The sequence below is a fragment of the Peromyscus eremicus genome, chromosome 17 (assembly GCF_949786415.1).
Source record: "Peromyscus eremicus chromosome 17, PerEre_H2_v1, whole genome shotgun sequence".
In the NCBI taxonomy this organism is placed as follows: Eukaryota; Metazoa; Chordata; class Mammalia; order Rodentia; family Cricetidae; genus Peromyscus; species Peromyscus eremicus.
This window is the reverse complement of record NC_081433.1, coordinates 14423484-14443984: the sequence shown is the minus strand read 5'-3', so window position 1 is coordinate 14443984 and position 20501 is coordinate 14423484. Positions and strand designations below refer to the sequence as shown.

The following is a 20501-nucleotide window of genomic DNA, read 5'->3' as shown; positions in this document are numbered from 1 at the left end:
TAAACAACAGGGTAGGTTTTTTTACAACCTACTTACAGAGAAGCACCAAGAAAACCAGGAATGTTAATGAAGCAGGTGTGACACTTCAGAGGGAAGATGAAATAAAATATCTGAAAAAAACAAACAGACAAACAAACGTATATATATCTACATTCCATCCAGAAAGCTGAGAGTGGATATTGCTAAGGACCTGGTCACCTTTTTGCTATCTGTGGAGGCAGACCTCACTCACTTTTTGCTATAGAGGTAGACCTCTCCCAAATTCCTCAGAATGATTATCCCAGACTTTTCCTTCCCTAGCCTCTATCTTTAGCTCTCAGTAGAACCCACCCTAAAGGGGAATGTCACATGTATTTTATGGCCTGCTGACCTCTATGCTCTCTCAGTCAGAGACCACGTTAGATTCCAGGTTGTTTAGCTCTAGAACCCACCCTCGTGGTCACATGTACTTTGTAAAGGAGTTCCTATGTAGTCATACCTTCAGTTTTATTGTGTACTTGGATTGAAATGATTGTTGCCTGGAAACCTTTTCCCAAATTGTGTTTTAAATATGCTGACAATGAACTGCCTGGCATTAGACTCCCTGAAGTCTGACCCATGTTGGCTTCCCTGCCAGGACATCTGCAGGGTCCCCCTCGGGTAGTGGAGTGGGGAAGGATAAGGACAAAGAAGGTTGTATTTTAGTAGGTGATCAGATAAGACGTCCAGGAGAAGTTACGTTGGAATAGAGATCCACGTGATTCACATTTCAGGCAAGTGTTCTGTGCTGAAGCCAGGAAGTGTCCCAAGTTCTTAGGCACAAGTGTGATAATAGGAAATGAATATTTGCTCTTTGTCCTGGGTTCCTGATTGGAGCCAAACTCTTGGGATTTCTTCAATGAGAGTGATAGGAGCATGTTTTATTGTTCACAAGGAGAGCCCTTCAAAGTCAGTGAGATCTGTTAAGAGGCAGACCTTGATGTGTTTTTAGGTGGCTTTAGAACTGGAACTGGGTCTGGTCCCCAGAGAAACCAGCCATGTGGTTCAGGTGTTAGAATCTACCCCCCACCTCCCAGGAGGTAAGAACTGAAGATTAGTTTAGTCACAAATGACGAATGATTTTATCAACCCCGCCTACGAAATGGAACCTCCATAAAACTCCTAAATGATGAGTTTGGGGAACTTCCAGAAAGTGAACCTTGTGCAGATTCTGGGTGTGTGGGTGGCCTGTCTGCAGAAGGCGTGGAACCTCTGGGAACCCGTCTCCTCTCCCTTGCTGCTTGCCTCTCCTCCGCTAGGCTGTTTTTGTGCTGTGCCCTTTGTTATGTTCTGTGAACTGCTGTAGTGAACTATCCATCCTGAAGTTGGGCAAGACCCTGATGTATAGCCGATCACTCAGATGTTCAGGTGCCCCATGTACAGTAACACTCACTAGAATTAGAGACTCTGACGTGACCAGCCCTTGCCCCATGGGATCTGTGCTAACTTCAGGCACGGTTAGAACTGCAGAAGGCATCCAGGCCTTGCTGGTAGGGAAACTGAGGCAGCAGTTAAAGAACTTGCTCAAGGAAGCTTGCTAATAAGAGCAAATTTAGTATTTGGTCCTAGGTCAGCCTGACCAGCTTTCTCAAAAACACACTGTCCTTGGGACTTCATGATACTTGGTCATACGTCTGGTGTCAGTCACTGAACTATGATTTGGCTTAACTTTGCAACTCTGAGATGCTTAAACACAGGGACTAGACTTAGAGCATTTAAAGCATATTCTTCACAGTATGTATGCTTTCCCAGTGCAGAGTAGGTCGTTTAGCCCCTGCTCCAGAGGCCGGAAAGTTCTAACAGCAATATAGGTCGTAGTTATCTCTTAAGTGTATGGCTAGTGTTGAAGGAAGTGAGAGTATTTAACAATATAGTTCTTTTCTTGAGATGGGGATCTTGCTATGGAGCGCTGGCTGGCCTTCTACTTACAACATCCTCCTACCCAGTGCTGGACTTGGAGGCATGAGTCACTACAGTGGGCTTCCGTCTTCTCCACAGTTTGTAAAGGTGCCCTTCAGTTGTTCCAGAACCAATGAGTTATAACATTATTTCACCCATTGTGTTTTTCTTCAGGGGCCTCTCTGTGGGGCAGGAATCACTGGGTGATGCAGTTCCTTCCATGCCTGGATTACAGGTGTACACTACCAAGCCTGGCTTTTTATTTTGTTTTTATTGTTTCTTTTGTAGCTTTAGGTTTTTTTTTTTTAACAGTTTTCTTTTATTTATTTTTATGTGTATGAGTGTTTTTGCCTGCATATATATATATCTATATATAGATATCTATATATATATATATATATAGATATCTATATATATCTGTGCACCATGTTAGTGCCTGGTGCCCGGAAGGGAGTGGTGGATCCCCTGGAACTGGAGTTGAAGATGGTTGTGAGCTGCCATGTGGGTGCTGGGTATCAAGCCTGGGTCCTCTGGAAGAACAGCCAGAGCACTTAACTACTGAGCCAACTCTGAAGCTGGATTTTAGTAGCTGGATTTTAAATGCTTTACTGACAGTCGTTCCAGTTTGAGTCAGAGGGTGGCCACGGTGGCGACATGGTCACTGCTCGCTGATAACCACAGCACAGGCAGGTATGAAGGAAGTATCCTTGGTCAAGCGGCTCCATATTGTTTCAATCGAATGAGAAAAATACGTTACCAGGTGAAATTCTGAAAATGCCTGTTAATGTTTATTTGTTTATTTATTTGTCGTGATGTTGGGGATGGAGGCCTTATACCTGCCAGCTGCATCCTAACCCTTTGTTTTTTAAACTACTTTACAGAAGAAAACAGCAGTTCAAAGGTGGACGCCATAGAGCAGAGCAGAATGGCTTTATTTTTCTTTGTGTGGCTAGGGGTGTGTCTAAAAAGCAGCTGGGGAGGAAGGGTTTATTCAGTTTACAGTCCCACATCACAGTCCATCCCTGAGGGCAGTCAGGACAGGAACTCAAACAGGGCAGGAACCTGGAGGCAGGAGCTGATGCAGAAGCCATGGAGGCTTCTGCCACTGGCTCGCCCATCATGGCTTGCTTTCTTATATCATCCAGGGCCTCCCACCCAGGGGTGGCACCACCCCCTATGGGATGGGCCCAACCACATCAATCATTAATTAAGAAAATGCCCCTCAGGCTTGCAGTAATTGAGGTTTCCTCTTCCAGAAGGACTCCAGCCTGTGTCAAGTTGACATAAAAACTAACCAGGGCAAGATGGACCCCGGGGCTTTGTGTTTATACACAGAGCTAAACCCCAAGGTCGATGACCAGAAATTGTGAAATCCGCCCTTTCAGAATGTAAGTTTTGCTGGTGCCAGAAAGTCAGGCAACTGTGTAGCTGCTTCTGTTAGCAGTTTGTTTCTTATCTCAGTGTGCCTTTGGCCCTTTATCTGTCTGGTTATGACCTTACAGACTGTCACCATTGTAGGAGGGACCCTTGGCTCAACCTTGTCTCTTCCTCTCAACAAGTGACCTCTGCTCTTACTTTAAGGAAATTGGTACCACTGGGCGTTCTTTCTTTAACTTTTCTCCCTGGCTCTACACACCCCCTTTCCCTGCCGAGTTTTATTTAGAGCTACAACGTGCCCCCCCCCCCCCCTTTTCCTTTTTCTTTGAGGCCAGGTCCTGTAGCCTAGGCTAGCCTTAAACTCACACTCCTTCTGCCTTATCCCCCTCCATGTCACCATGCTGTACAAACTACCTTTTCTTCTTTTCTGTAGAATCAGAGGGCAGTTCAGCCTTCTTTTCAAGGTCCTGCTCTACCTTTGACCCTTCTTTCTACCTGTCTAGAATTTTGAGGACCTAGCCTCTCTTCACCTCCATCTCCCTCTGCCCATGAGGCTGTGGATTGTGCTTTTATTCTGAAGTCTCTCTGTCACCTTGTGCCCTCCCGTAGCTATTGTACTTATTTCCCTCGCTAGAGAGAGTCAGTCCTCTGCATGCCCTTGTTTTCATTTGTTGACCACTCTGCGTTTTTCTCAGTATTTTGTCAGTCTATTGGATATGGAATACATGCAAACATCTGTATCCAGTCATAAAATGTCACGCTGTAGGTTATGCCTCTGCACCTCACTCGGCGTAAGAATAAGAACATTGGGGCTGAGGAGATGGCTCGATGGGTAGGAGCCTTCGTGCAAGTGTGAGGACTTGAATTTGAGTCTCAGCACCCACGTAGAAAGCATGGACATGATTGTCTGTTGACCCAGCACTGTGGGAGGTAGGGACGGAAACAGGCTGATAGGACCTGGCTGACCAGCCGGTCTAGCTAAAATGGCTAGCTTCCGTTTGAGTGAGAGAGCCTGTCTTAAAGGAGAAGGTGGAGAGAGAGAGTGGAAAGCAGCCTGTGCTCTCCTCTCGCATGCATGCACCACGTTCACGACACATACACTTTTATCCCCTGTATCAGTCAGGGTTCTCTGGAGAATCAGATCTGATAGAACGACCCGCCCCCCCAATAGGATTTATTAGAGTGGGTTACAGACTGTGGTCCTACTATTCCAACAGTGGCTGCCTCCCAGTGGAAAGTTCAAGAACCCCAGAGTTGTTCTGTCCACAAGACTGGGTGTCTTAGGTCTTCAGTGTACACCAGAATCCTGAAGAAGTTGGCCCTAATACTAGTAGTGAAGCAATGAACTTGTCATCGAGAGTGAGGGCGAGCAGGCAAAGAGCAAGTACTTCCTTCTTCCATGTCTTCTGTGTAGGCTGCCACCAGGAGGTGTGGCCCAGGTTTAGGGTGGGTCTTCCCACCTCGAGTGATCCCATCAGGAAAAATCCCTCACAGGTGTACCCAGCAGCTTGGGTTTTAGTTAATTCCAGATGTAGTCAAGTTGACAATCCAGAATAGCCACCCGCCACGCCCCCCCCCCCCCAAGAAGAATAAGAATATTAGCTAGTAATATGTCTGCCCTTCTTTCTTCTCCCCCCTTTTGTTTCACCCATCAGCCTGTGTCTCTAGCCTGCTGTCCTCATCCTTTTTTGCACCATCTATAGAAGTATCCATTGTAGATGTCAATTGCGGGGTGACTACCCACCAACCCCACAGTTTCCCAGAGTTTTCTTGAGCGAGAGCAGCAGGAAATATTAGACAGAAGGATTTGGAGTGTGGAGATAAACAGAAAATAAAGGATAGCCTCAAGAGGGCCTGGAACCTATTTCAACGGCCCCGACTGTCTCTGCCCTAAGGTATTTATAGAAATGCCAAGGGGTGGAGCAAAAGACCTCCCCCCAGCACTGCCAAGTACAGACCATCTCAGACACCTGCACTCAGGCCCGTGGTCCTAATCATCCTCTATGCGGACCTGCTGGGTAAAGCCACGAGGAACCTGAAAACGGGCTCCCACGGTCAACTGCCTTTCCCTGTTTTGTGTTTGTTAGAACCCAGGTTGTATTGCTTTGGATTTGAACACAGAGCCACAGGTACACCAAGCACATACTCTCTACCATCCAGCTATACCTGCAGCCCCTGTAATTCAGCCTTTTGTGTTTCAAAAATGTTTCATGTGTAGATGGATAGATGAACAATATGTTATCTAGTTTTGCTACTGTCTAAGATTTAGAAAAAAAAATAATACCATTGTGGTTAGTGTTTTTCACTAGACATGGCAGCTTGAAGAGTTATCCCTGGGTAATAAGCCTTTGAGGGGAATTGGCAGGTAGGGGTAGTCTGTGGGTTTTACAGTCATGAGCAGGTCTGTTCCGAGTCTTTGTTGTGCCTCCTGACATGCAGGCGGCAATCCTAGCCCTGCTTTTCTGAGCTCTCTGGTTTCCTTCATTGCTGTCCTGAAACCTCTCTGCCCTCCACCTTCCATGAATGCCAGGGCATTTCCGTCCCAGTGTTGATTTCAATGTCCTTAAATTCATGTTGAAACGTAATCCCAGTGCAGCAATATTAAGGGCCATGCCCTTTAGGACGTGACTGAGCCGTGAGGGTTGAGTCCTCGTGAAATTGGGATTAGATGCCTGTGTGAAAAGTCTTCATGGAAAGTGTTTGCTCCCTGCCTCCTGTCCCTTTCTGCCCCATCTACCAGAGGACACTGGTCCTTCTCTCAGGACAGTGCAGCAGTAGGGCACCATCTTGAATGAAACGGAACCCTGGTAAGTCCGGGCAGCCGAAGAGTGTGGTTAGCAAGATGAACAAAGATGAGCGGATGAGAGCAGCAGTTAACCAGAAGTTAATAGAAAGCGGAGAAAGAGAACGCCTCAAAGAGTTGCTGAGAGCTCAGTTAATCGAGTGTGGCTGGAAGGGTCAGTTGAAGGCACACTGTGAAGAGGTAAACAAAGAAAAAGGACTAGAACACGGTATGCTTGATGACTTGGTGGCTGAAATCACTCCAAAGGCAGAGCCCTGGTACCTGACAGTGTGAAGAAGGAGCTCCTACAAAGAATAAGAACATTCCTTGCTCAGCACGCCAGTCTTTAAGGGTGAGCTAGAATATGGTGTTCTGTGGGTTTAGTTCTGAAAGTAAAACTTGTCATAAATTAGAGGTTGATTTCCCAAAATAAAGTCCTTTTGTGTATGATGGTATACAGCTTTCAGTGATGATGTATACATTGTATTGATTTTTTTCCTAAATTTGTTATTTTAATAAATAAATCTCATGAATGAGTTTCAAGAAAAAACAAAAAACGTAACCCTGACTAGAGACTGACCTAATGGCTTTGATCTTGGATTTCTTGCCTTCCTTAATGCTGAGATGCACAGTTCTTGTTCTTTATAAATCACTGTGTTTTTAGTGGCCCAGATAGACAAAGAGACTGCTGTTGAGGAGAGTGCTGTAACAAATACCTGGAACTGGGAAGTAGTGGGAGGCTGGAAGAGTTTGGAAGATCAGGCCAGAAAAACCATAGATTGTTCTAAACAAAGCATTCAGAGTGATTCTGGTGAGAATCAGAAGGCAGCGGTACGTGGACAAAGCTGGGATCTTCTTGGAGACATTAAGTGGTTGATCAGAGTGTTGGTAGAAATATGAGCAGTGAGAGCCATTGTCACGAGACCGCAGGTAGACATGGTAAGAGTCTTCCTGGGAGCTGGAGGGAAGGCCATCCTTATTACAGTGTGGCAAAGAACCTGGATAAACTGTGGCCAGAGCCTGATGCTTGTGGAAAGTAGATCTGGAGAGCAGTGAGCTAGGATACTTGATGGAAACAAAACAGAACAAACAAATCAACAAAACCACCAAGCGAAGTGTATGGAGCGCTGCAGGGTTTCTCTTGATCTCTCAGAATAATCACAAGAGAGTGGACCCAGAATAGAGACTGTCGTGAAAGGGGAAACAGAAGTGAGATGGAAAATTCTCAGCCTACCTCACAGGAAAGAATAATGGGGCTCTGGGGCGAAGGCACTGGGGTGCAGCCAAGCAAACACTCAATGGGGAGATTAACATGGGTGGAAGGAAGCCAGACGTTTCAGACAATGCAAGAATGATCTTGAAGGCATTCCAGAGATCTACTTAAATTTGATCATAAAAATGATTGTGTATTGACTAAAACCCAACTCGCTGCTCTTGCAAAAAATGTGTCTTCATTTGCTCTAAGTCATCAGGATTTTTTCCAGAGACCTGACTTTGATTTTTTTTTTAATTATTTTTTTACCAGCTGATGCAAAACTCAATGATCACTTCAAAAGGAATATAAGATGGTTTATTCTGGGGCCAAGTATGATTGACAATGGCCCAGAAACACAGATACCCTAAATACCATACTCGGCCATGGTAATGGTTTCCTAATGTTTATATAGAGACAGAACAGTGAAAATTATAAATCCATTACGGGAACGTCAGGGAGGCAGATGACAGCAAAGGAGGGAGATATCTACTCTATGCCCCAGATGCTGTCTGATGATATTCTTAGCCTTTGGTTGGGAGACCTTACAGGTTCATACATTCCAAAAGGATTTACCTATGAGGCACAAGGTTAGATGTTAGATCAAGCAACATCTTATTAAGAAGGCTGAAGATAACCCAAGATGATAAAGTTGACTCAAGACCAGCAACATTTCAGTTCTCTACAATCACAGAAATTCATTCATGTATTCAACAAATGTTGGGAAACTAAGCCCAGCACTGTTTTAGTACAGGGAATACAGCAAGTGTTGGAACAAATTGACAAAGGGTTCCTGCCCTGTGGAACTGAAGTCCTACATATATATATATATATAAAATTTGCTGATAGCCAACAAGAAGTCAGTAATCACTGTGGCCTGTGCTGACTGACTTCTGTGGGGGAGGAAAATAAGGCAGGGAGTTAGGAATATTTGTACTCTAAATGAAGTCTTTTTGGGGGAACTGATTTATGAGGTAACATGTGAGTGAGGATCTCTAAGGGGATGGAAGAGGATCTGCATGTGGAATGTTGGTAGGAGGAGTTTCTATACTGAGGAAGCAGGTGGTTCTAAGTCCCTTTATTTAAGGAACAGGAAGATAGGAATGGTCATCAGAGTGAAGGTCTAGTCTGGGAGTATGAGATCCCAAGACCAGGGAGAGGGCACCATGCTTTTTTACAGGTCGTAAGGATTTTAGGTTCTACTCTTGAGTGCGAGGAACAGCCTGGAATCCCCTCAGAGGAGTAATAACTTCCCATTAAAGGGCTTCTGACTTTTGTGTTGACAAGCCAGAGGTCACTTAGGAATTTTTCTCTTTTTCTGCCTTTTAAGACAGGGACCTGTTAGTTGCCTTTACTGGTCTAGTACTTGCTGTGCAACCCAGGCTGGCCTTGAACTTACGGCAGTCTTCCTGCTGCCGTCTCCTGAGTGCTGGGATTATAGGCACACCCTTCCAAGACCACTTTAGAAGTCTTTAAAAGACTACTGGTGAGATGGGCTGGGTCCATCCTGGATCCAGGCTGGAGGGATGGATGGCTCAGCTCTTCAGAGCACTGGCTGTTCTTCCAAATGAGCTGTGTTTGATTCTCAGCCCAGCACCTACAGCGGTCCATAGCTCCAGTTCCTGGAGATCTGGCACCCTATTCGGGGTACTGAGGAGATCAAGCATGCAAGTGGTTCACAGACATACATGTAAGCAAAACACCCGTGCACATAAAACTATCTTTTTAAGTGCTCAGGGGGTTGATGCTGGCTGTCTTTCGAAGGTGGGACTGACAGGACTTGCTGGACATTTACCGCTAGATTTGAGAGGAGACACTTCTCAGGAGTGAATCCTGGGCCATAGCCAGGAGAAATCTCATGTACTAATGAAGACTTTGGAAGGGCAGGGAAGGGGAGAGTACTGGGAACTCAGTTGTGGAAAAGCTAACTTTGTGGTGCTTAGTAAACATCCAAGGGAGATGGCGACAAGGCATTTGGGTTCCTAAGTGTACCAGGGAACGAATTTGTGTCTTCTCCAGATTCCTGTATTGGAGTCAGGTCTTTGGAAGCAATTAGCTCAGGAGGGCAGACCTAATGGGATCGGTGCCCTTATAAAAGAGGCTTGAAAAGGGAAAGGAGGAACGATGTAATTATGTCTAAACTCAAAAAATAAAGAAGTTATCAATTTAGAAGAGAGGCTGGAAGGAGTGACTTCCTTAGCTCTTTTGACGTATGAGGATGCAACTAAGATGTGCCTCCCAGAAGTGGGGAGCAGTGCCCAACACACCCTTTATCTGCTCACCTTGATCTTAGATTCCTGACCTACGCTTTGAGAAGTCCGTTGTCGTCATTTACAAAAGACCCGGCCTGAGGTGCTTTGTTATACATCCTGATCAGACTAAGAAAGGTGTATTTCCATGGGACTGGATCAGATTAGCAGAGAATGTATACATTTGAAGAAGAGACCTATAGGATAAGCTGGGGGAAGGGAAGGGGCCAGGGAGTTGGAGGGGATTTGGGCGGCACTCCAGCACTTAGCACTTTGGGGCCTACAAGGCTCTAGTGTAGGGCTCAGAGTGGAATAGAATAGGAGAAATCCCAGGGTCTCCTGGAGGCTGACCATGGTGGCCAAAATGGGTTACTCTGAGCTATGAGAAGAAAGCAATCTGGTAGGTGGTGGAGTCCAAGAATGCTCATGTTTTTTTGGTTGTTTCCATGTTATAGTATTTCAGGAAGAGGGCCTGTAGGCTGGGGCAGGGAATCTTAACAAGGAAGAGCTATAACATGAGTGTCCAGTGGTGGGCAGAGTGAGAGGATTGGGATGTGATTGGGCCTCCAGGTGGCACCAGAGACCTCTCCAGGTTAGTGGTGGAGCTTGAGCGCATAGACAGTGCCTGGACTGGGAGTTTTATCTCACCATTACTCAGCAGACTTGTGTGTACCCGCTGGAATTTACAGCAGGCTGGAGCTATTTAGGTGGATCCAGGTGAGGTGAGTAGCCAGGGAGGAGACTGTACACACAATGACCTGTGAAATAGAAGCTTTTCCTTTGATATTTGAAGTTTTTCTCATTTTGGCCCTATCTGGTCCTCCTATAATGTAACTACTGTTATTTTTCTACTCTAGGCTGTTAGGCAAATAGAACTTTAAGAACACTCTCCAGTGAGCTTGCCTGTGGTTGGTTGGCTTGTTTCCATTTCTTATTCAGACCCCAGTGTAAAAGTCCTACTGAGCTAGCTGTTCCGTCTTGGAAACCATTAGTTTCCTTATGCAGTGGTGTGGGACCATCGGGGAACTCTGACCAGCGCCTGGCCTTGCTCCATCCAGGTGACTGAAGATTAAATGAATATTTTCATCCCTGAATGCTGCCCTCTACTGTTCTAAGGGCAAATGTTCCTTGTGCTCCCGTAGAGGTGTTTTTTGTTTTGTTTTGTTTTAGTTTTATTTCTTTATTTTTTGAGATTTTAATATGATTGCATCATTTCCCCCTTTCTGTCTTAGTGCTTGTCTGTTGCTGTGATAAAACACAATGACCAAAAGCAAGTAGGGGAGGAAAGAGTTTATTTTGCTTATACTTTCACATCATTGTTTATCATTCAAAGAAAGTCAGGGCAGGAACCTGGAGGCAGGAGCTGATGCAGAGGTCGTGGAGGGGTACTGCTTACTGGCTTGCTCCCCATGGCTTGCTCAGCCCACTTTCTTACATAACCCATGTATCACCAACCATGTGGTGGCCCCATCCACAATGGGTTTTGCCTTCCCACATTAATCACAATTTTAAAAATGCCCTACAGGCTTGCCTACAGCATAATCTGATGGAGGCTTTTTTTTTTTTTCCTTCAACTGGGGTTTCATCATCTCAGATGACTATAGATTGAGTCAAGATGACATAAAAACTATCCAGCATACTTTTGTGTCTTCAAAGCCTCCCATATTCCCCTCCTTGATCTCTTTCAAATTTAGCTTCTTTTTTCATTATTGTTACATGCACATATGCTTATACATATATTCCTAAATATATAAATGCACTCTGCTCAGTCTGCATAATGTTACTTGTATATGTGTTTTCAGGGCTGACCGTTTGGCTTCCGTAACCAATGGTGGCGCTCTTCTCTGGGGAAGACTAGTTCTCCTTTTCTCAGCATTTTTTAGTTGACTGTAGATCTTCATGTAGGGTTGAGAACTTCTGTGTTTCCTCCCAGCCATCCGTCCACTTTAGAGTGTCTATTATTTTTTTTGTTCAGCTTATGTTTATGCACTCATGTTGTTGAGACTTTATGGGGGTAGCTTCGGACATTCTAAGAGACGCAATCTCACAGCAAACTCCCCAATCCTCCAGTTCTTACAGTCTGTCGGAGCCCATTTAGGTTTCCTAGTGACTTTACCCAGGGCTGCATAAAGAGGGTGATTGGACCACGGGCCTGAGAGCAGGTGTTTGGGATGGTCTGCACTTGGCTGTGCTGGGGGGAGGTCTTTTGCTCTACCCCTTGGCATTCCTTTAAAATCTCTTTGGCAGAGACAGTCAGGGCCCGATGGATTAGGAGGCTATCCTGTATTTTCTATCTGTTACTCTCCCCTCTATACTTCTAATATTTCCTGCTGCTTCTACTCAAGAGTACCTGGGGAAAAGTGGGGGTGGGATGGCCCCCCACAACAGTCCCCCTACTCCCCTCCTCTTTTGCTATGTTCTCTGAGCGTTAGGTGCTGGAGTTGTTTTGTGGATATCTCCATTGGGACTGGGCTTCACAACTCGGCATTTTGATTGGCTGTGTTTTTCTGTAATGGTCTCCAGCTGTTGCAAAGAGAAGTTTCCTTGGTGAGGAATCAGGACTATACTTATCTGTGGGTCTAAGGACAAATATTTAGAATGTAGTTAGGAATTATGCTGCATTAGTAAAGTGGAAGTTGTAAATTCTCCTTCAAGACCCATGACTTTAACAGCCTTGGGCTCCAGGAAGCCAGCTCAGTTGGCATTAATTCTTAAGACAAACGGAGTTCTATTCAGAAAGTCTTTTTCCTACACCTGTGTTATGGAGGGTACTGACTATGTTTTCTTCCAGTAGTTTCAGTGTTGGAGGTTTCACATTGAGGTCTTTGATCCATTTGGAGTTAGTTTTCATGCAAGGTGATAGATACGGGTCTAATTTCTTGGGCATATGGACAGCCAGGTTTCCCAGCACCATTTGCTGAAGGTGCTTTCTTTTCTCCAGCATATATTTTTGGCATTTTTGTCAAATATTAAGTTGCTAAAGTTAAGTGTACTTTATGTTTTGGTCTTAGATTTTCTTCCATTAGTCTACTTGTCTATTTTCTCTCATCCGTGCCTATAATTCAAAGGCTTTTTTTTTTAATGCTGTCCCACATTTTATGTATGTTCCTTACCTTTCCTTTTTTTTTTTTTCTCTCTTTTGAATGATTTTTTTTGTATTCCTTGCTTATTTGGTCTAGATTGTCTACTTTATCTTCAAGTCCTAATGTTCTGTCTTCTCTTGATCCATTCTCCTGTAAGGTTGTGCCTTAGGTTTTCTAGTCGGGTTTTCCAGTTCCATCTTCATTTCGGCTGGTCTTCCTCAGGGTTTCTGGGTCTTTATTGAATTTGCTTCTCTAGCCCAGGATGTCTTCATCATTTCCATCAGCCTCATGTTTGTCTGTGCTTTCTCCCCCACCCTTTCCTGTCCTATTTTCTTTTCCTTTTTCTTCTCCTTTTTTGACAAAATCTCAGATCTCAGTATTGTGCAGCTTGGACTGTCCTGGAACTTACTATGTAGACCAGGCTGGCCTTGAACTCATAGATCTGTCTACCTCTACTTCCAAGTGCGGGGAGGTGCATCACCACGCCTGGCTGTTCACTGTTTGTTGATCATCACTCAGGAGTTTATTCTTAAACTCTTTCTCCTTAGTTCCATTAGGTTGTTTCTTTGTGTCTTCTCTACACTCCTTGAATTCTTCAGTGAAGTTCATGATTGTTCTTTAAAATGCTGTGCCCTGGGGCTCATATAATTAATTCTCATCAACAGCATTTCGACATGACTGGTGGATTTATGGTGGGAGATACTGGCTTGATCTTTCATGTTGTTTGCATTTTTGCCATGAGATCTGGGCATGTGACCTTCTTGTGTTCTGTGTCTGATATGGACAGGGCAGCTTGGGACAGAAGAGAGCATATGTGAGCATGTTGGACCTGGAAGAGAGCATATGTGAGCATGTTGGAAATGGCTTAGGTGGAATGAAGTCAGATGGACAGATGGAGCTGGGTTAGTGTATAGTACGCATGCCCCAGTTCCCAGTTCCCAGTTCCAGCCTGGAGTATGAGGTCAGATATGGCTGGGTGCAGAGGTTTTGTGTGGTATGGGATGAACTTGTGAGTTAGGGGATAGGCAGAGCAGGTCATGATAGAAACCTAGAAACTGGTTGTGGTGTAGGCAGAGGTGGCCAGAGTAGGCTGGGACACTAGATGTGGGACCTGGGTTAGATCTGGCAAGTTTTCGAGGGTACATAGATGAGAGGGCCAGGCAAGATTTACAGGGCTAGACCCCAGAGAAAGATTTTTGAGATCTTATGCTGTGTGTACACTTAACACTTGGCTTTCAGTCATGCTGATCTGTGTTCTGGCATGCAGGGTGGATGAGCAGTGGGCCCTTAGCTGTGGTGAACGTAGTGTTTGTACTGACCAGATATTCTCAGTGTGGGAAACTTCCAGGCCTCTGTGTCCAGTGTGCAGCTTAGTGTCAGATTCTGCCTTCCTGTCCTGTCATAGAATCTGAGACTCTTCTTGTTCCTTAGTGGGCTGGCCTGGCCCGCCCCAGGGTCTTTCTTGGAGGCTCCACCGGGTTGAGCTGGTAATCTTTTTGAGTGCTGAAATGTTTTCTTCGCCAGCTGTCCCTCCCCCGAACAGGGCCCTTTTGTCCTAGGGGTTCATGGAAACATGAGCTGCCCATCTGCTTTTGGGACCCAGGCTTCTCAGCTTGCAAAATAGTTGTTTGGGACAGCAAAGGGTGTGTGTGGCATATATATGTGCATGTGTGTGTGTGTGTGTGTGTGTGTGTGTGTGTGTGTGTGTATTTTGTTTTAGGTAACAGCAAAATTTGCACAATAAATACATGGGTGCAAGAAGACACTTTGAAGACCTGTTGTTCTAGAAGGAATGAATAAGAGAACAATTTGCCCTTGGATTTGTATGAAGGGGACAGAAAATCACCGTGCAGTTCTAGGTAGAACTTCTAGGCATGGTGAGACATGTCTATAATACTGGCACTTAGAAAGCAGAGGCAGGAGGATTGCCACAAGTTTGAGGCCAGCTGGGGCTATAGTAAGACCCCATCAAAAAGAAAAATGAAACCCAAACCCCTAAGAATTCTAGGTGAGAAAGCACGCCCTTCTTTGTACATACAGCTCAACTCAGTTGTTTAAATATATTTAAACTGGCTTACCTAACACTGATGTTTGTTCATTACCATAGATGGAAGAGCCTTGTGTTCCAGTGCTTAGCCACTTCTCAGAACTGAGCACCTACTAGGCAGGAGAAGCAGGAGTGGAGAATCAGTTTGCAGAGTGAGTGGACAAAGGGCACTGAGCTTCTTGGAAAGATAATGGACAGGAGATGATGAGACTATTTATATAATTACATAAACCTCTAATAAAACCAAATTATTACTCTGTTATAATAGCTTCCTAGAAATCTTTGCCTAGTAACCAGAGGGTTATGTAGAAGTAGACTGAGTTGGTTTTACTGAAGTGTGCTGATTTCTGCCTGCTTGTTGAGACCCCTATACTTCTTTTGCTGGGAAAAAGAAACACTACCCTGGAGGAGTAATTCCCACAGCTATCTCAGTAAAGGTCACATTGTAGATCCTGTTTGCTGAGAAAGATGTCCTTGTACCTGCCAAAGTTTGTATGCCCTAATAACTACTAATGTTATCGAACTGGGGGCGGGGAGATGGGGGGTAGGGGTGGGGTCACAACCTGTGCATCCAGTCAGGTCTGTCCACCTGTTTTCAAGAGGCCAATTAAAAGAGCCAAATTAAAAGTGAAAATCAGTCGGGCGGTGGTGGCGCACACCTTTAATCCCAGCACTCAGGAGGCAGAGCCAGGTAGATCTCTGTAAGTTTGAGGCCAGCCTGGTCTACCAAAGCAAGTTCCAGGAAAGGCGCAAAGCTACACAGAGAAACCCTGTCTTGAAAAACAAAACAAAACAAAACAAAAGTGAAAATCAGAAAAAGGGGATTGAGTTAGTGTGGCCACATTGGGAAGATGCTTTGGGCCGTTCGCTTTGTCCTTCTCCCCCATTCGGCCACATTGAAGTCCCATAACTCTAATAAATATTTACTTACTTTTATTGCTACCTGCAAAACATCTCTCTGTACAAAATGTCTGTTCCTGTAAACACGCCTGATGGAAATTCCTTTTGGTGGACACGAAACTCAAAGAGCAACCCTGTTCCTAGACCTATGAAAGTTGCAGGACCTTTTCAAAGTGTGAGCTTGGGTCGCACGCAGCCTCTTATAAATAAGGAGTTTCTTCTGTCTCTCCAAGTGCGTGCTCTGCTCTTGCTGGTTGGAATTCCCTTAACGGTACAGGCTGAGTAATGTGCAGATAGTGTTGATCTCAGCACTGTTGGAATTCCAACGGGACAGAGACAAGTCAGAAGAGAGGAGGCTGAGTCAGAGTAGTCTGGGAGATGGGACTGAGAGAGAGGACTGGGGTCAGATGTGAGGGGGTGATGAAAGAGGAGTTAGGACTAGCTGGATCTTGTGGTTCAAGAAGTGACCTGTGCCTGTAATTGCCTCCCCCCCCCCCATCTTCATGTTCTAATAGAACTGTATTTCCACATCACAAATATATTACAGTCTTGTAAGTCTTTTGCTTAAAAATTCTTCCAGGTGTGCTTGCCCACTATGTAGGAGGTCCTGGGATCTACCTTAGTACCACAGCAATAAAAAGTAAAAACAAAAGCTCAAACACTCCGGCATTCAACCATGCCTGCAGCAGCGACAACAGAATCCTCCTGGTGATTTACCATCAGCTCCAAGACAAGGTCTACCCTTCCCTTCTGTCCTTCCCAAACTGACCCTAGCTCACTTTTCTGGTTGTGTTCTGGATCTGGGTGATTATCTAGGACACTTTGGACAAGAAAGCATTTACATTTCCCATGTTTCATGAGTTAACAGAATGAACTATTTAAAAGCATCTAGGGTATAAATCCCAGCATACTTTAGCCACCTTTCTGAAAAATCTGGTCCCTGAAGATGAGGATCAGTCATAAGGTACTGTGAGAAGGCTGAACATAATATGGGTTGCATAGAGTGCAGTGTATCAGGGTCTTATAAAAGTAAGGTCGAGGGTGGCAGCAAAACTAGTGGATCCCAGCAGTCGGGGTCAGAGCTCATAGCACAGTGTAGACACAGTTTAGCCTACTTCAGTCTCTAGCTTTGATCCTTTAACCCCCCTCCCCCCCAAACACAGTATAGTCAAGTCAGAAGTGACTGCATCCGTTTCAAGTATACCTGATTGATCTCAAGCTAGTATCAACGATGTCAGGCACATCCCCAGGTCAGGGTCTGGTTATAGAGTTCCATAGCACTATAACAGTTTTTACTATTTGCAGGAAATTATTTTTGGGAAACCAACCAGGATAGAATCATGGTGGTTTTGACTCAAGATGGCTGCAGTCAAGTCAGGTTGAATCCAAGTATATATTCCCAGTCACAATGCTGAAGCATTTGTATTTGTAATAATCTTATATCACTAAGGAAATGCTAAAACTTTAAAAATTCATGTTCTAAAAGAAATGATACTTCTTGAGATGATTTCTACCAAAATGTCTAAAATTTTGCAATAGTCTAATGGGTTAAAGAGATAAACTTCAGTTTGCCCAGTACACCAAATTCAAGGGTCAGCAAGCTTGCAGGAACCTGACATCCCTCCAGGAAATAGAACCACTAGCTAGGGAGAGTCTGAGTTGTCTCAGCTCCCGCAGTGTTGGGCTCTGGCAGGAAGGCTGGGAGCCCAAGCCCTTGGTGTCCTACTTGTCTTTTCATTGTTGGGTCCTGGCTTGGTCAGTGTTTCTTGGAAATTGAGGCAGGCTCTGTTTTCGTTTTGACCGTATTTGGGAGATAAAAATAAAATGCATACATAGTTTGGAAGAGTTGACTGACTGAACATGCTTCACAAGTTGTAACAATGTCAGATCCTTATGGGAGGGAAAGAACAGTGAATGCCTTTGGCAAGTGGACCACTGATAGGCTTGCTTTCCCTCAAAGAAAACAGACTTCTTGATGGTTGTTAGGTTGGTTGGTTGTTAGGCTAGTTGTTGGGCTGGTTGGTTATTGGGCTGGTTGGTTGTTGGGTTGGTTGGTTGTTGGGTTGGTTGGTTATTGGGATGGTTGTTGGGTTGGTTGGTTATTGGGCTGGTTGTTGGGTTAGTTGATTGTTGGCCTGGTTGTTGGGTTGGTTGGTTATTGGGTTGGTTGTTTGTTGGGCTGGTTGTTAGGTTAGTTGTTGGGTTGGTTGGTTATTGGGCTGGTTGTTGGGTTGGTTGTTGGGCTGGTTATAGGGTTGGTTGGCTGTTGTACTGGAGCTGGAACCCAGGGTGAAGCTTGCTAAGCAGCTCCAGCTGAGCTCTATCCTTGAGCTACCACTAGCCCAAGGGCAGATCTCTTGGTCCAGAGTTCTTGAAGCCATTTTCAGGTAGACCTCAAAAGAGGTGTCATTGTGTGCTCCCAGAAGGGGATGGGTTCTAAATACATGTTCCAGTGACCTGAGCATGATGCATTCAGCTGTGAGGAGTAATGCAGAAATGAGCAAAGTGGATGCTTTACACACTGATTCAGTTCACTCTGCACTGTGCACCTTCCACACCAACAGTAGGTGTTGCCAGGATCAGTGTCTGTCTGAGTTTTCCTCCCATGGAGTCACCTTCCTTTCAGACTCTGAATGGGTCAGGTGGGGGATGGGAAAGACTGCCCTGCCTGACAGAGGGCAACTGCCTGGATTTCCACACGGTTCTGTCTCTGTCTGGTAATCCTCAGGTGGAACAGCAGGTAGCCTGAGAAGCCTGAGTTATGGATTAGTTCCTGCCGATTGTGCCAGTATAAAGGATGAATGCGCCTTGTTAGCCGTGAGATTGTGCAGTCAGCTTTTATTGAAGTCAAGGGAAAGCAAGGCTGAAGGAAACATGGAGCTTTCTAACACTTGTTTGGGAATGCAAGTCATGTCCTCTGGGAAATACTTTGCTTCCCCAGTAGGCTGCCCTCTGCCAGTGCTGGAGTTCTGGGAGAGGCCACTGAAATTATTCCAGGAAAACCTTTGCAGCTTGGCACCACGAGGAAGTGGCCCATCACTTTTGTCTCTAGCCAGGTTTCTAGGAGTACAGGTGGCCAAAAGGAAGCCGTGCCTGGCTTTGGGAGATGAGTAGGTGCTGGGCTCCTGACTGTTCAGGACTGTGTATGGATTTTGTGCTGGGGCCCACAGTAGCCCACACCTGTGCTGAGTGAGAGGCTGCCAATTGGGTTGGGTGGAGAGAAAATAAGCAAATAGGCACTCAGTGACGGCATGCGATGTGTGCAAGTTCCTGAGCTGGCTGCAGACTGAAAACTGCCTCTCCCTGCCTGCAATTTGCCCAGCTGAGAAGGGCGCCTGTCCCTGCTAATGAGCAAGACCTTTTGAAAGCGTTTTCCTCACACTACCAGAAGTGTGGTGAGGCTGAACTGCATTAGTGGGAAGGGAAGGAGCGACGGATGGACCTGGCGATGGAGAAAGCTAAGGGCAAGGTGCATCTGAACCCGGAGCCATCTTTCCTGGCAACTCTGAGTAACCCACAGGTGACATTGCTGTCCGTGCACAGAAAGTGCTCTTTCAGGAGGAGCTCTAGGGTCGGGAGCTTGGCCAGACTGGAGTCTTCGGAGGAGAAAGACTCTCCCCAGCCGGAGGAAGAATTGCCGCCAGGTGTTTTACCTAGAACCCTGGAAAGGAGTTCCCAGGTCAGTGCACCAGAAGACCGGCTGAGGCTCTGGGGACTGGGACTAAGTTTGCACCTGGAGGTAGCTCCGGGTCTCCTATGGGGAGAGGTTTGTCGGTGTGTGTGTGTGTGTGTGTGTGTGTGTGTGTGTGTGTGTGTGTGTGTCTTAGTGACAGGAGTCAAGTCTGAGGTGTTGGGGTGGAGATGGGAGTGTGAAGTTTGGGTCTTGTTGCTTTATATTTTCAGGAGATTTTGTTCAGCATAAGCTTTCCCAACTACAAGCTAGACAAATGGCTCTTCCTTTACTTCTGTTTATTGGTGACTTCTTTGTGACGAAGCATGCTGTACAAGTGCTCTGTCCACAGTCATACTTCCTGTTTCTTCCTCTTTTTTATAAACGATGTTCCTTATTTTGCTGATCTCAATTTCTCAGATAAAATACTTTAAAAATGTGACTTCAAAGGGAAGCTGCTTTTCTTAAGCAAATACATTTAAGTTTTGTTATGCCGAAGGTCATTTTTACTCAAGGGGCAGAGGGGGCAATACAGGGTTTTTTTAAGAGTGGTGGTTTTAATGGCATTTCCTAATGGGACTGGTTGATGGTCTACATGGGATTTTTTTCTTGAATAGGCAGGTAGCGGGAAAAGTCATTCTGAAGTCATCTACTAGTTAGAGACAAAGAGAAGTCTTCATTAAACCCCCTTCCCCCTTTTAGGAGTTTTTCTGATGTTCATTTTTTGTTGTTTTATTGTTGTTGTTTGTTTAGTTTTTATACGGGATCTTAGTCTTGTAGCCCAGACTGGCTAAAATCTCACGGTGTAGCCCTTGAACTTACAGCAATCCTTCTGCTCCAGTGTCCCAAGTACTACGATTACAGGGTCGCCACCACCATGCTTAGCATGTGGCTTGTGAGTGTGTGTGTGTAAAAGAGAGAGAGAGAGAGAGAGAGAGAGAGAGAGAGAGAGAGATTGGCGAATGCTAAGGGCCTAATTGTAATTGGGTATTTGATAACAGCAACAGTTTTACTTATAGATTCTATGTTTTGCTATCATCTCTTCATCTCTTTAGCCAGGACCAGGACGCTCTGAGATATTTATTTTTAATGTATATATTACTGCGAAAGCACTCTGTGGAGTTCTGTAAATGGAAATCAAGGCTTTTATATAGAACTTGTCGTTCTTGAGCTGTGTGTTTAGTGCCGACTGAGTAAGACTGAGCTAGCACCAGCCAACGTTGA

At 45.2% G+C, this 20501-nt stretch overlaps 1 protein-coding gene and 1 pseudogene across 1 annotated transcript in view; both read left to right on the top strand.

Moving 5' to 3' along the window:
• The window catches only part of Atp7b (ATPase copper transporting beta), a 76529-nt gene that overhangs the window by 2164 nt on the left and 53864 nt on the right, over positions 1 to 20501 (top strand). The window lies entirely within an intron of this gene.
• Positions 6131 to 6497, top strand: LOC131894348 (transcription and mRNA export factor ENY2-like; annotated as a pseudogene).